Below are 16451 nucleotides of genomic sequence, written 5' to 3' on the forward strand. Positions count from 1 at the left end.
GCTAGCAATGGCAAATGCAATGGTGGTAGAGTTTAAAGCGGTTGGGACTGACAGTCTTATATATTTTCCACTGTCTGTTTCCTACACGAGAGGGGTAATCACTCGCGTGCCAGCGCGAGTGTTCCTGTGGTTTTCGCGGCGATACCGACTTGGCCGACCGCTCTTACGCTTCGTTTAAGCCGCGCCCGCAGGGGAACGAACCCTTCTCACCCCTTTCTTCTCCTTCTCCTCGTCTCTCATTGTAATTTGCGCTAGATCGTATCTCCTTCCTCGACGATAATTTTCCAAGAGTCAGGAGAAAGAGAGAGGGAGAGGGAGAGTTAGAAAGTGGTAGCCAAATTAACCCTTTGATTATAACATTTAAACACTTTTTTGTACATATACAATTCTGAAATTTTATTTTAAAAAATGTATATATATATATATATATATATATATATATATATATATGTATATACGTATACAGTAATATTAAACTCTTGAAGAAAATCAATCGAAAGAGAAATTTATTTGTTTCTTTTCTTTTTTTCTTGGTGATTAAACAAGTCCAAGAACATAGGATTTTTGTTAAAACACTGCAAGTTTAAGTAATCTAATAAAATTAATCATTCGGAATAACCTATCTCTTTATCTTTTTAATTTAATAATTTACGGTCTAGTCTTCTATTTCTCACGATTCTCGACCAGCACAAATTTGTCAAGTAATTATACTGCACGTCGAGTATGCGGTTGTACAACACCAACTCGTCGCACCGCTGACGTCGGCCCTTAACGTTAATAACCGAGTTTAACACATACTGAACTTTGAAACTCGATACGAATCACGTGTAAGTTATGCGAGTGAAAAAATGAATAGAGGAAAATCGAATATCACTTAGACTAGGTATCTGATAAAAATAACAGCGTGTCTTATGATCGATAAAAAATTTAAGTGAAAAATAATCAATTAATATATCGTAAGAACTAAATGTTTGGCGACTTTTAATTTTCGATTTCGTCGATATATAAAATTTGTAAAATGATATAAAAAAAAATCTTGTAAAGATTGATCCAATAGAAAGAGTAACGCACGATTTTTCGTACGTTTTTCGTACGTTCAGGGAACAACGTGAACGAGATTGGGTCGCCATCGCGCTTTAACGCCTCCAGGGCGAATGTGTACACGTAGGATGTACATAGTACTCGACAAATAAATGTACGAGTTACCGTTTTCTCTCTATCCCCTCTCTCTCTCTCTCTCTCTCTCTCTCTCTCTCTATCTCTCCCTCTATCTCTCTCTCTATTCTTGAATACCGTACAATCAACAGAGAAGTTTCCAACGTGAATCAAAATCAACGTTATGCACACGAAGAAAGTAATTTTCTTGCCAAACAGTAAACAGAGTTGTTCCCGATGGAAATTAACGTTTAAAATACTCCAAGCTCGATTCGAATAAGAACCAATACGTTATTTGCTCTTCTAGAATCTAATTCGTAAAAGACTTCGTTAGGTAAAAGCGCATTCTATTTAAAATGAATAATAAAGTGCCGGAATTATTCACTTTCGTACAGATACCGTGGAGATTTAATTAATCTGGAAGATTCTTCGAAATACGTATGTTAGTAGCTTGGAAAGGAAATCCTAATGTTCGTTAGACGGTGTAATATCTCGTTAGAAAACACTCGATGCAAAAGGATACACAAACGTATTCATGACTATACGTACATATATAAGTAAGCGTACATACACACGTACATACATATACCATTATATTTCATTTTACTTGGTTATATAGACAAATTCTCACGAAATATGCGTGTTCTATAATTAGTCGAGAACTCGTTAGCTCGAACCAAGATATTGGTTTCCTACTGAAAGCAACATGACAATCTCTACTGAGACTACAAAGATCTATCTCTCTCTTCTCTACTTCGTTACAACGCGACGTATGATTAAGTTGAGATATGGAAATCTGTAACTCGTATCGTGCAACTTTCAAAGCTTCTCAACGTTTCAAATGCGAAAAGATCGAAATCGCATCATGGATTATCAAAGAGATTTTCTTCTTTGCCATGCGTATGTTTATATTCTGAAATTCAACATATTTACATAACTTTTCCGTCCATTCGAGATAAAGTATTATAATTGGATAAATTCGATCGTAAAATTCGTTTCAAGAAATTAAATAAGAATCATTCGTTTTTTTCATTTCTTTTTCTGGCTTTTATCCTATACATTTGGAAAAAGAAATAATCGAAGAAAATTTTGAGAGAACATAGAAGGAAGCTCTGGTAATAGCTGCTAGTATGAAATTTCTCTGTGAAAGTTTACATAGTATCTTCCCTCGGCGATTTCGATCTCGCGAATCGTTAAACGGGAACTTTTTATCATCTCGGGAGGCCTTCCCCGAGGCCGCGGCCCTCTTACTTATCCTCATAAAATCTGAATTTCACGAGGAGAAAGAGGAGGAGAAGAGGAGAAAAGGAGGAGAAAGAAGAGGGAGGAAAAGGAGAAGAAGTAGGAGGGTAGCTTTATACGGCACCCAAAGGAGTTTCGAAGAATATGCTTGATACAGAAGGCGAGTCGTAATGACGCGGTTGGAACTTGGAAAGACGTTTCACATTCTCGAATCCTCTAACTCGGACAAAACTCCCGTCTTTCCTACTCCGACGAAACATGAAATTTCGTCGGAAACTTTAGCTTTCTACGAAATTTAGATCCCTCATACTGAATCCAATGGTTATCCATTACCATGCAAGAGAGAAACGCAAAAGTTTATGCGATTGTGTAACTCTCCGCTCTCTTTGATACCTAATTTTTGAACGGTTCAACTAGCAATTCAAGAGTATAGTTAACTGGCTGGTCTTTTTAATCGTTTGATACAAAGGAGGAGGAGGAAGAGGAGGAAGAAGAAGAAGTAGAAGAGAAGAGAAAGACAAAGATCGATTAACGCTAGGCACAACTGATTCCCTTTAATTGTCTAATCGCCTCTTGGGATATATAGGCTCGTTATCCGATTCTATCAAGCTGCTGTGCATCCTAGACAGAGAGGAGAGGAATACCGAACCAATTGGAATTGTCGGCTACCTATCGATGAATATAGAGACCAGGAGGTAGTAGAATTGACGAGGGGGAAGAGCGACGAAAGCGGATATCTCAAATTATACGCTGGTGTAATTAGTGAGATGTAAGCGGTTCATCGACGGGCTCTAACGCCCACGACGTTCAAACTTTGGCTATGAATTGGGAACGAGACAGCTAAGTATTATCGATTTTCTCATGTTATCACCTATGGCCATTCCTTTCGATCGTTAAATCAACATATACCGAACAACGAAAGAAAATTACTCTCTCTCTCTCTCTCTCTCTCTCTTTCTGTGTACGTGTGCATATACATTGTTTTACATTATATTTTAATTATATTGTAACTATGTTTAATTATATCATTTTAATTATATATATATATATATTTTTTTCTCTTCTATCCAATAGCATCTCGTATTTCTAATTAATTAAATGTATATTTTAACCGAAAAGTTAAAACATTTTTGTAAAATAGATAATTAAAAAGAGAATGTAATTTTAAAAATAATTTTGATATTTCTTCATGCTTGTTTTCTTTGTTTACGTTATGACAATCAAATATCGGATAGTATGTTATTTTTTTTATAAATTTAATTTTTTCTATTTGCAAATAATAAAACGATATATTTGACATGAATGAAACGCGAAAAATTCTAACGTGCAGAATGACGGGAAAAAGAAATTTTGCTGTGATAAAGAAAGAAAGAGAAAAAACAAGAAAGAAAGAAAAAAAGCATAAAGGCTTAGTAAAAGATTCCAAGAGAAAATTCGTTAGGATCGGAAGGAGAGCGTGCCAACGTCACCGAGGTTTTCTCTAATTTTATGATATTTTTTATTTCCCCGATCTGACTCGAATGGCTGAAATGAAACTTTCGCAAAAAGTTTGTTGTCACGACTTTCGAGGATACGTTTCCCCAATGGTAAAAGTAAAATAAATATGAGTAGATCCCAGGCTGTGGTTATCCGAAATCGAAACTTTTTCGATACTTTGTCTCTCTCATAGTTACTTATTTCTAATGAAAAAAAATATCATAAAAATATAACCGTTGCATTAAAGATATTTCTTCCTCATTTTTCCCGATCTCCATCGATCTCTATAGATTCGTTAATAGTTTAGAAAAATAAAAAAATAGATAAAGACGTTTCATACAAAATCGGACAGATTTGTCGTGGTATCGCACTTTAACGATTATAAGAAAGTAGAACATATTAATTTAATTAATACGGTCGTTGCGTGGCGAGCATGAGAGAGAGAGAGAGAGAGAGAATAAATTCTTAAAATCTAGGTCAACGATCGATAGACCACCACGGAGCTGGGTCATCTTTTAAAGCCGCTGAAACTTTTCTCCTCTCTTCTCAGCTTCCTTCATCATTACTTCAGAATCCCAAGACAGAGATTAAAAAATTGAATTAGGTCCCTTGAGAAGGGACTTTCTCTCTCTCTCTTTCTCTCTCTCTCTCTCTCTCTCGATAAAGATCGATCTCAATCCTGGTGGATCATTAAAATCGGGAACGCTCAAATAAAATCACGCTCGGTTAGAGAGACGAGCATGTCGAGCTCGCAAACGTTGCATTATTATTGCGAATCCGCAGCTCTACCCGCGTTATTCACCCACCGAATAAATTATCTCGTGTTTGCTTGGGATCTGCAAGAGAAATGTGGAATTTGTGTGTGCCTGCGCTCTTCTATGTGTGTAAAAGAGAGAGAGAGAGAGAGAGAGAGAGAGGACATTCATCGTCATGGACGAGTTCGATCGACGCGCAATAAATCCGGCTTGACCAATTCACCAGCCGCGATAACGTTACTGAAAAAAAAAAAAGTTTAAAAATATCCTGAAGCTTCGAAATGACGCTTCGAGGCGAAAGATTATGCGAATTTTCACTCTTCATCGCTTCAGTTATCGTTCCAGAGAAAATTCTACGTTCTCTCGTTCAATCCAATCTTCACCTGTTTTATCTGTTTTATTTGATGATTTTCCCTTTTTCTTTTTTTTTTTTTTTTTTTTACTTCTATTAAAAACGAACAGTATTTTTGTCTTTCCTTTTTTTTCTTTCTTTCTTTTGTTACGATAAAACTTCGACAATAGAATCTACTTTCTTTTTACAATGTTCGTGATATTTACTTAACTATGATATATACGCACATAAATAGAAATGAACGAAATGTCTTAGATACATAAAGTCAAAGAGAATTTTAACGTTTAACATCGTCATTTATACTCACTGTCAATATTGTTATCAGTGTTATATTGACTGGCCTTGGTTCGTAATAAATCGAAAATCGATTGGAAAAGAACTGGTCGTGTTTCATTACGAGCATCGAGAAAATTGAATCATTCGCTTGCAGATTTATTAATTTTCTCTGGTACATCGTGAACAAGGGATGGTAGTGGGAGGAGGGGGTGGGGGAAATCGTAGATATCGTCGTGTTCTCGACGGACGTTGGAGTCGATATATCGACAAATCCACGACGAGTAGACGTATCGCCAAGCTCGGAACAATTACCATTTCCCGGTAGGTCGTTCGGAGTGCTCGTTTTCTCGCGCATTCCGCTTCGTATCGAGCGGAATAAATCTTGCGTCTTGACGTCTACGAGCGATACAGAAGGAAGAAAGGGGAGACGGAGATAGACAGAGAGAGAGAGAGAGAGAGAGAGAGAGAGAGAGAAAGTCAGTTGAAAAGAGACAAAAGCGAACTTCTCCGTGTTCTGTTTCCACCTTTCTGAACATCCTTTTACTACTTACGATAAACATTGTCTTCGGCTTTTATTTCTCTTTATCCTTTTCCCAAAATTTATCTATCTCATTCTGCTCGTATTTTTACATATATATATTTATCCACCTAAGTTATACTGTAATCTATTTTTAAAACGTTATATTGTATTAATTAGCTATATCGTAATTATTCTTTATCATTTATCACCAACAATTTATCGATAAATTTTTGTCAATAATAGTCGAAATAAATGTCTTTCTTTTTCTTTCCTATTCTTTTTATTTCCATCAGTCGATAGACGTCTAATTTTTCGTGCGCGACTATCAACGAGAAAACTTTTTTTTCTCGTTTAACGATCCAACGAACGTACCGCGAATTGATCCTCGAACGACGAAAAGCTACGAGATACGTCCTACATCGGTGGTCGCTTTAATGGCTCATTCGGCGATACGCCAGCAAAAGCGTTCGAACGTGAGCCATAAGATTTTGACCTCCTTTCTGGGTACGTCAAAATTGTGTCACGAGAAGAAATAGCATCCTGCGAGTAAAATCAACCAGTCCCCTTCTTTTCCATCTTCAAAATTGTCGGAAATGTGCTAGTTTCTTTCCGCGTATTTGTGTCGTTAAAAAAAAAAAAAAAAAAAAAAAAAAGCAGAAGAAAAAAAAGAAAAAGGGAGAAAAAAGAATATCACTAACGATTAGAGCTTTAATCAATTTCCAAAGAGAAACGATAAGAATTTTATAACCAATTTAATATCACATATAATGAATCCTATTTCTAAAGTCATTACGATCAAATTTATCCGTAATTCGCTTAACTATTATTTTATCTCCATTTCTATATTTTGTAGACCTTTTCCACTCAACAATAGCGTAATTCTTTTTTCCCCTGAAGAAAATATTGTAACGATCGCTACGTGCAGAAATGGGAGAGCACGTGAAAAGGTAGGGAAAAAAATGGATGAGGAAAAGGGTGAGGTAAAAGGGAAAAAGAACGAGAACAGAAAAAGAGAAAAAAAAAAAGAAAAAGGGAGGGAGAGAGAGAGAGAGAGAGAGAAGGACTTCGTAGAAAATGAGCTGGGCTTGCGGGTTTTCTAGAGTAAACGCAAGTACAAACATTTCGACGATTCCTACGACGTGTTACGAGTAAGCCTGCAAAACACAGCGAATAATCTCGAAGGAAGTAGCAATTGCGACTGAAGAGAAAAAGAGAAATAGGTAGAGGAAGAGAGAGAGAGAGAGAAGTTGAGAGTTTTAGAGAAACGTCGGCTTTTGTGCGATTATCATCATGCTCGCTTGTGGTTAGTCGACATAGATATACAATAATATCTAAAATTCTCACGTTTCTCTCTCTCTCTCTCTCTCTTCCTCTCACCTCGGTATTAAGAAATTTATGTGTTTCGCGCCATCGCCCAACGCTCTTTAATATATGCATACGCGAAGCATAGAAACGTTCGAAGTTCGCCCATCGACGAGGAAAGTATCGAGTTCGTGTGTCGGTTAACGACCATCCTGTTCCACTCTTACTACTACCCCTTTTACTCAACATACTCTTCTCTTCTCCTTTCTCTTTATATTCTGAATGCCGTCTCATGGCACATTCTTGTTCACTCACGAGAAAATAAACCAACTTGCTTTCCAGAGTTTCCACCGTTCGAATAATTGAGATTATCGTTTGGTTAATTCAGCCATTGTATTACTTCAATACCTCTCTCTCTCTTTCTCTCTCTCTCTCTCTATTTTTCTTTCTCTTTCTCTTCTTCTTTCGAATATGTTCGTAAACTTTCTCGATAAGACGAAACTTCAGATTCGTGATTAGACTTTAAACGTAAGATCACTCCGACTGATCATTAATAGATTTTAAGAAAAGGGATCGTTCTTGAAAAGCATGTTTATCTTATCGCAAGACTACCTATTCTCGCTTAGATGGAACAATAGGAACTATTCAGGATCGTATCTATATCTAGGAGCTCGTGAATCCAAATAATAGCTATAATGTCATGTTCTCTACGTATAGTCTTATCGAGTAACGATAATATAGTTATATAGGAGCTAACGCATAGGAAGGAGTGGTATGGCATCTTGTACTAAGGATCGATGAATTGCATGGTATTGTAGGTAGCGTTATTGAAGCGACCTCGTCTTACTACTCCATCAATGAGAAAATAGATCTCTATCGCGTGTAGACTAAGTTCCTCTAATATCCAATTCGTACAATTATGAATCAGATAACATTAGATATATCTAGATGTGTACTTACATATTACACCTATGCCACCTCCGTTATTATTTTTAATCGTATATTCTGAAAAGAAAATAAATAGATAAGTATATTTTTAGTTTAACGAAAGGGAAGAATAATGTTAATTCGTTAACTATAAACGAATTAAATAATACATTGATAATAAACTAGAGTAATTTTCTAAAGAGACTTTAAAGGATACGATTATACTCAACTTAGTAAGATTGTGTAAGTTGGATTTGATATTCAAATAAATTCAATATAATCGGTTTATGAAAAATGATGCTTTTGAAAAATCATCCTTATCATTTAATAACAATAACACGAATGCCCAAGGATCTATTATAATCTTAATATGTGCCTCCTGTAAAATTCGCGGTAAAATTGTTTTTCGTCCTTTATCGAATCCATGCGTGTCCTTTACGTTTCGAAAGTTTCTCATTCTTGGAATATTTTTCTACGGGAGAACAAAATCGTCGGACGTGAATATCTCTCGACCGGTATTTCATTGCGAACACTAGCGATGCGCTCGCCCGAGCATGGTAACTCGAAATTTATGCACTTTCCAAGTTTCGATATTACGTGACCGGTGGTGCTTCATTGTCGTTGCAGGAGCGCAATTTGTCGTTTGGTCGGTGTTACGTAACGAGAGCTAAGTAACAAGGACGATCTGTTAAGTTTTATCACTGACATTAATCGAATATTATTATGCATATAATTAATCATTATTTCAGAGATTTAAGAATATATACATGATTTATGATTAAGTGTTGAAAAAAACGATAGCGTAATTTTGCCCTCTTATTCTATTCTATGAAAGTCAATACAAAAATTGATATACAAAAATTTGTTAAAGGGAAAAAGGAAGAGAGTTAAAAAAAAAAAGAAATAGAGAGATGATAAAGGGGGAAAGTGATTGCTAGAAACGAAAGGACGGTTCACTGTATAGTTGGCGGAAACGACTAGGAATCTCTTTTATTTCGTCCTTTTCTTTCGACGTTTCGTGCCTTCACACCGACCTTTCTCTCTCTCTTTCTCTCTCTCTCTCTTTTTCTTTTCGTTTCTATACGTAGACATTTCTCTTGAAGGGAGAAAAACGACGCCATACTGCATCGCGGGTAATGGTCGTCGTCTGTTTATCGCAGGGCATTCGTCTCCCATCGACATGAAAATAAAAGGGAAAGCTTAGAAAACTTTACCTCTCTCTCTCTCTCTCTCCCGTCTCTCTATTTCACGTAACACCCCTGCGGCATATTACGTGTATACGACGTTCGTGTTAACTCACACGTGCCACGTCGCTTCCATATATTTTTTCCTCTTTTCCTTTTCCTGTTTTTCTCCTGTTTTCTTTTTCTTTCTTTCTTTTTATTCTCTTTCTCTCTCTCTCTCTCTCTCTCTCTCTCTCTTCGTTCTTGGAGCCATCACGCACTCGTATTCGCACGAGCATGACTTTTACAAGCAACGACGGCTAATTCTCGCGTGAAAATATCTCTCCCGACTTTTGCTACTTCCTACAGCTAGTCTTTTTCAAACGTTTAAGATGAATAATTTCAAAGAATTTTATAATATTTTCTTTATTTCATATATAAAATGAATATATTATCGTCGATGAACTATAATATATTATTGTCCGTAATTCAATTTTTTGTTTTTTCTTATTCTCTCTTTGTTTCCCTTTTATTTCTACTTGTTCTTCAAAAGTTTAGATAAAAAGGTGAAATCATCTGCGCAAACTCGACGTCTAACATCACGATATTTCTTCGAGCTCGAACGAGAAAAGCACGAAAGCACGAAAGCGAGACGAGGGTAACGACAGAGATAAAGGGACGACCCTTTTCAGAGAAAAGCTCGTCGCGTCGCGCAAGTGTCGAATGTACATAACTACGCCATTGCATCTGCTTCTTAAATATTAAAGTCACTTTCAAGCTGTTTTCATGTCCTCCTCAGAGCGGAACGAGTTTCTTCCTCGAACGAAGGCGAAGATTAACAGAAGATGGCTCGACCGAAAGAGATTCAGCCCGAGGGGTCTTACCGGTCTAATTAATCGTCTAGGAGTCGTTGATTTTCTTCTCTTTTCCCCCTCTTTTTTCCTTTTTCTCTTTTATTTTCTTCCTCTTCCTTTTCTTTTTTCTTTTTCTTTTTTTAACTTTATTTTTATCTCCATTTTTATCTCCCGTTCGATCAATATATCTCATGTTGAGATAATAAAAAACGATCTCAATTGGATTCTCCATTTCTTTTTTCTCCTTCTTTCTTTCTACTTTCATTTTCTTTTCTACTATCATAATTTAATATGCTTTCCAAGTACCGACAACAAAATTTGTTATTGCGTAAAGTTTAAAGGGGCAAAAAATTTTGTATACCTAAAATTATTTCGGCGATGTCGCGTTCGTTGAAATTCTAAAACACATGTTTATCTTTGTAAATTAGTAGTTAGAAAACACTCTGGACGGATCTTATAACGTTAAGGAAGAAGATATATTGCGTAATATCTTCTAATTAAAGAGCACTAAAACGACTACTTCTCTTGACGAAGTACCTACAATGAAGAAATATTTCTCTCCTTCCTTCCCTTCCCTCCTCTCTCTCTCTCTCTCTCTCTCTCTCTCTCTCTCTCTCTCTCTAGATAGATAGATAGATAGATAGATAGATAGATATTAGAATTTTCTACACGTATTTGCCTTATTCTTCCTACACGATAATTCGAGGCTGATATAGCCTGAGAAGAACAGATGTTCTCTGCCTTTCATATAGACTTACTAAATCTCTCATTTCTCTCTCTTTCTCTCTCTCTCTCTCTCTCTCTCCGACGTACACGTTGAGTCGAAGGGGGGGGGGAGCGGAGAAAAAAAAGAAAGAAAAGAAAAAAAAACGAAAAAAGAAAGAAAAAAAATTCGTAATCTCATGTTTGCAGAAGTACGAGAGTACGATCTTCTCGAGAAAGACGTAAACATCTCGAGGAAGTTTATCGAGAGGAGATTTTGTCGATTACGAGTTTAAGGGGAGTTTGCCGCTCGGCAATTATGAGGGGACCGATTAAATTACCAAGCCGTTCGCCTCACGGCAAGGTGGTAAGCGAATTATTTAAATAAAATAAAATCGAAAGGAAGTTGCTAGTTCGTTCGTTTTTAAATTAGATTTCAAGAATTTTCTACGTGTTCTTTTTTATCGAGAAAAAGCTTACTCTCTCTCTCTCTCTCTCTCTTTCTCTCTGTCTGTCTATCTCTCTATTTTCGTCGACGTATCGTTAATTCATTTGAAAAATCGTTCTGTATGATTCTGACGCATGCGCACACTCTCGCGCTTATCGTTCGTACGATCGATCGAATAAGTTGAACCGAGGGCAACGTTTTACGTAGCGAATGTGTACGAGCCGCTTCGTGACTGGTTTCGGACGTTATGAGAATAGTTTTCCGTTCCCTCGACTCAACCAATCCTCTCACTCTCTTCTTTCCTTCCCTCCCTTCCTCTTTTTCATCCTCTCTCCCTCCCTCCCTCTCTCTCTCTCTCTCTCTCTCTCTCTCTCTCTCTCTCTCTTTCTCACCCTCTTTTCAGGTACTCGCAAAAAAGCCGACTCCGGGGGCTGCAGTTCGTTCGTAAAAATGTTCCACGATGGTTTTCTCTCGGCTATTTGAAATTAACATCGTATTCGTCGCACACTTAGACACTTTTCCAAGCTGGAAAAATTATTGGAATTATAATTGCGTTCTCTTTTCTATTTTTCTTTTTACTTCTTTTATTTTTTTTTCCCCCTTCTTATTCCTTCCTTCATTCCTTCCTTCCTTCCTTCCGTCCTTCCTTCTTCGATGAAGAAGGAAACGAAAGTATCGTTTCGAAGGTGGAACAGTAGAAATGTAAAAGAAAGAAAGAAATTGAATAACTTCACCATCCCATCGTCTACCGTCCGTTAATAAAATTTCGTGCATTCTCTCTCCTTCTTTCTCTCTCTCTCCCTCTCTCACACACTCTCTCTCTCTCTCTTTCTACCTTTCTCTCATTCTTTCTCTTTCGAAGTTTACCTCTTGCGTACAAAATGCGATTTTAATTAAAGCTACCAACGCAAGCTGCACGATAGCCGTGAGAATATATCAATATTTTTAATTCCACTCGAAATTCATCAGGCCGTGAGATATTTTAATATCAATCCTCTGCCTATATATATAATCGATACCAATATCGAGAGTATCGGAGGATTAAGACGCGAATAAATGCGCGTGCGCTTACAAAATGAAGCGCGCGCACACGTACATATATTTAAAGCATATGCTTTGCCGTCCGAATATGAACGTATAATATATATATATATATATATATATATATATTTGTGTGTACGTTTGTGCATGGACGTATATACTATTTTGAGGTAGTGTTCGAAAGATTAATATATTCATTGAAGCATGCTAAATTACGTTTATATAATACACTTGTGATAAAATATTGAAAAAAAAAATGGAAAATAATAAAACCAATAGAATACTTCGGGATAAATAATAAATTTAAATATTGGAAATAATCGCAATTATACTTTCAATACATGCATATATATATATATATACACAATGTAGGAATATTAAGATTTGTATATAATTTCAATAGGTCATTACGAAACTCAACGATTTGTATCGAAATAATCAAGACGCGTTAGAGAATCACTCATGCGTCATTCCCTGTCTTAATTGATGAAAATCTTCTTATTCGTTGGATAATAGAGTTTCAATTTTCCAAGGGCCCTCTCTCATCATTCGCGTGCAATAATGCGATCAAATTTATCCTGGGTTGTCCAACGGAGCGACCAGCAATATCGTCGATGATGTAGAGCCATGGGATTCATAGGCGTAGGCATTCTCGCTGTCGACATTGCGCAGTTAGAGCCGGTGAGGTTACGTCGACGAGTCGCACGTACGACGGAAATTGCAAATTAGCTTAAGCTCGTTTTGATAGGGTTTACGTGAAGCGAGCCCTTTGCCCTCTGCTGGGCATTACCTCGCGGAGGGAACGCAGCTGAAGAAACATCCATAGAGCTCATCATGTTCATACGTATCCTTGTATGTATATATATATATATATATATATATATATATATATATATATATATATGTATGTATGTGTGTATGTATATATATGTGTATGTATTATACACATTGCGTGTGTGACTACGTATGTGTAGAACGACTAGCACGGCATCGGAGGCGAAACAATGGAAACCGCTGTAACTCATCCGAGAACCCACGGCAGGGAGCTATTAAACGCTCAAGTGATTTCCTCCTCCCAGATCTATCTCTCTTTCTCTTTCTCTCTAGCTATCCAACGATCAGCGATTAGGACAGGTATCTCATACTCCACTCTGTGGTTTACCGCGTATAGAATTATTTTCTTTTTCTTTTCTCTCTTTTTTCAAATATCTTGCAAAAAACTCGAACGTTTTTTTTTTCCAAAAGAATTAGATCATATATAAATTATTTCAAAGAATAATATGCTAAAGAATATCATAATCTATTATTGTCAAGTCTATATTGTTAAGTGATAATCCGAAAGTGAATTTATTTTGGCACAAATGAATACTCACAAAATCGTTCGATCGAACGATTTTAAAAGAATGAAAATTTTCAACGATGAAAAATTATTTTCGTTGAATCGAATCGTTTAAATAATCTCCTATAATGACTTTCTTTGATAGAATGAACAGGACTATCCTCTTCCTAGGATAAAAAGTTGATGCTCTCTCTCTCTCTCTCTCTCTCTCTATAGATTCTAAACGTTGTATATAGGTGCTTACGTACATAGAATACGATCGATTCGTCGATAAACGACGATACCTACTCCTCCAAGCCCTCTCCAACGTCCCAGAGTGAATTTACGTGCGCACTCGACCCGAGAAACGAAGCTAACGCTTAAATAGTTACCGGACCGAAGATATGTTACCGAAGCATACTGGGTCGGTCAGAGAATCGGTGAACGCTTTTGGAATTCCACGTGCAATAGGAACGCGCTTACGCGAATACCGTCGCTCTTTAACATAGGATGATCGTACTGATCAACGATTTCAGAACACTAAATCTGATCGAGTTGACAAATGAGAAAGACAAAGCCACACGATTTGTAGATTTTACATCATCGATTTACCTATCTGAAATCGAGATCTTTTGATTGATTATGGAATGCATTTGTTATACGTACGATTTCTCAAATATAATAGTAATAATAATGATAAAAATAATAATAAATTTTACACAATATTGTAATAAAATGTGAAAGAGTTTTATTTCAATTTGTCATTGATAAGGAATTAAAATGAAATTGTTTATCGAAGAATTTTACTTAAATAAATAAGAGGGAAAAAGGGAAACAGTTGATAATATGATAGTTAAGAATAAAATGTTATATGATATGAAACATTCTCCCTACAAATAATAGTAACAGCTCGTATGAAACGTGAGTTCGGAGGATCGAGAACGTAGGTCATAAATATTACAGACGGAGAAGGTAGGAGATCCTGAGAAAAGGTGTTAGGAGTATGGAAGAGAAAAAGAGAAAAACTAGAGAGATTCATCGGAGAATTAATGCGCGTTATTCACGGTAAATGGCTTAAAATTAATCTTTTTCCCCTGGCTGCCTCGCTATAGGATCCTCCGAGGTTGTAACAACGATTTAGATATAAAATAGAAAGGACGACATATCCCATAGGTACAGTTATCTCTTCTAGGTTATTTTGATAAAACTTTGCCGGTTGATAGAACAATTTTTTAAATAAAATACATCCCATTTTTCTTTTTATTCGCAATAATTCGGTTCTCGATGTATTATCGGAATAATTTCGAATCGAGTTTTAATCTTTTAATTTAATTATTACCAAATGATATATAAAGTAACAATTAAAGCGTAAAACGAAATGTTACTTATATAGACTCCGTTTTAAGCGATCTCTACTAATGAAAAAAAAAAAAAAAAAAAAAAGAAAAAGAAAAAAGAAGAAAAGAAAGGAAAATAAATCCGTGCGATCAGAACAAATAATAAAAATTCAGCTTTACGATGTGTTATCTCGATTGTAAGAGAAATGCATTTGGATTTTCATTGAGAAAAAAAGTAACGGACATCATCGAAAAGATTTTAACGATGGAGCATCGTTCGCTTTCCATTGTTTTACGACTTCGACGATAAAAGAAGAAAGGAAAAAATGCAACGTGGTCCGATCGACTCCGGACGCGATAACGCGTGCCGCCATGCGTTAACTTCACTTCATTTAAACGGCCTTTCCTCTTTTTCGCGTTGAACTTTTACTGCTCCGATAAACGACGCGTACTACCGTGCCGAGGTTATCGAAGTTTATCCCGTCAAAAGAACGACGAAACGCGGCATTAAAAACAAAAAGAATGAAAGAGTGAGAGAGAGAGAGAGAGAGCGAGAGAGAGAGAGAGGAAAAGGAAAGGAAAAAAAAAGAAAAAGAACGAAGCAACCTCTAGTACATAGTTACGTTACTCATACTTTTGACTTTTTCGAGCTTTTCGAGTTTTTCGGGCACGACCAAGCGACCAGATTAAACGTTGGATTTTTTATGATCTATCACAGCACGTCACGCGTAAAACGATTCCTCGACTTCCCTTTTTATCCTCCTCTTTTTTTTCTTTTTCATTCCTCGGTATGTCCCATGTCTCTTTTTTTCTCTTTTGTTTTTTATTTTAATTTCTTTTCTATCCTGTTGTCCTTTTTACTTTTTTCCTTTTCTTTCTTTTCCACGTTTTCTTACTTTTTCCATCTATGCCATTTGTAGATACCATTTGAAAAAGTTAGACCATCTTATCTTGTTCTATTGTATTAAATATTTTTGTTGTACTCTTTGATACTATTACTTTTGTTCAGAACATGTAACAGCAAGTCTGAATATATGCATATTTATTTATTCATCTTTGTGTCTCACGCATGTACTTTTATTTAAACGAAGATTTCAAGGATCCAAAGGACAATACAAAAATACATACCTTTTGATCGTAAAGTAGTATTTTCCGTTGAGAAGCAACTTTTCGATGGTTTCTCATATAAATGCCTTTCGAAATAACAATTCCACAAAGGTAGGATAAGAGTACACTAAAACGTATGAAATATTGTTACGAATCAACAAAGAAACTAGTACGATTTAATTTAAATTCCAAACAAGATAGCATACACAGAGCCAACGCACTCTCTTTGATATTAAACGAATTTTTTACTAGGAGAATTATGGGAATTATTTTAACAAAAGTTAAAAGTACCAACTTGACCGATGATCCGAAGAGCTATAAATGAATGATGCCAAAAAAATGTTTTATCATACATATACACATACGTCCGACATTAATTTTTTCTTCATGCAATTAACGTTACTCGAAAGATATATCCACTGAATATTTAGTATTTATTACCAAACTTGTATGTTAATTCAACGACAAACAAATTC

The 16451-nt window shown here is 36.1% G+C and overlaps 1 protein-coding gene across 8 annotated transcripts in view; it reads right to left on the reverse strand.

The window, feature by feature from the left end:
• Nucleotides 1-16451, reverse strand: part of LOC124430413 (leucine-rich repeat-containing protein 24-like) — a 133823-nt gene that overhangs the window by 82542 nt on the left and 34830 nt on the right. For 5 of the 8 annotated variants that reach the window (XM_046976954.1, XM_046976953.1, XM_046976958.1 and 2 more), the window contains one exon: nucleotides 8039-8083. The exons of the other annotated variants lie outside the window; for them this stretch is intronic. The gene's annotated coding sequence lies outside the window, so the exon portion shown is untranslated. The remainder of the gene's footprint in view (nucleotides 1-8038; nucleotides 8084-16451) is intronic. 8 annotated transcript variants of the gene reach the window in all.

This window comes from Vespa crabro, chromosome 18 (assembly GCF_910589235.1).
Source record: "Vespa crabro chromosome 18, iyVesCrab1.2, whole genome shotgun sequence".
Classification (NCBI taxonomy): Eukaryota; Metazoa; Arthropoda; class Insecta; order Hymenoptera; family Vespidae; genus Vespa; species Vespa crabro.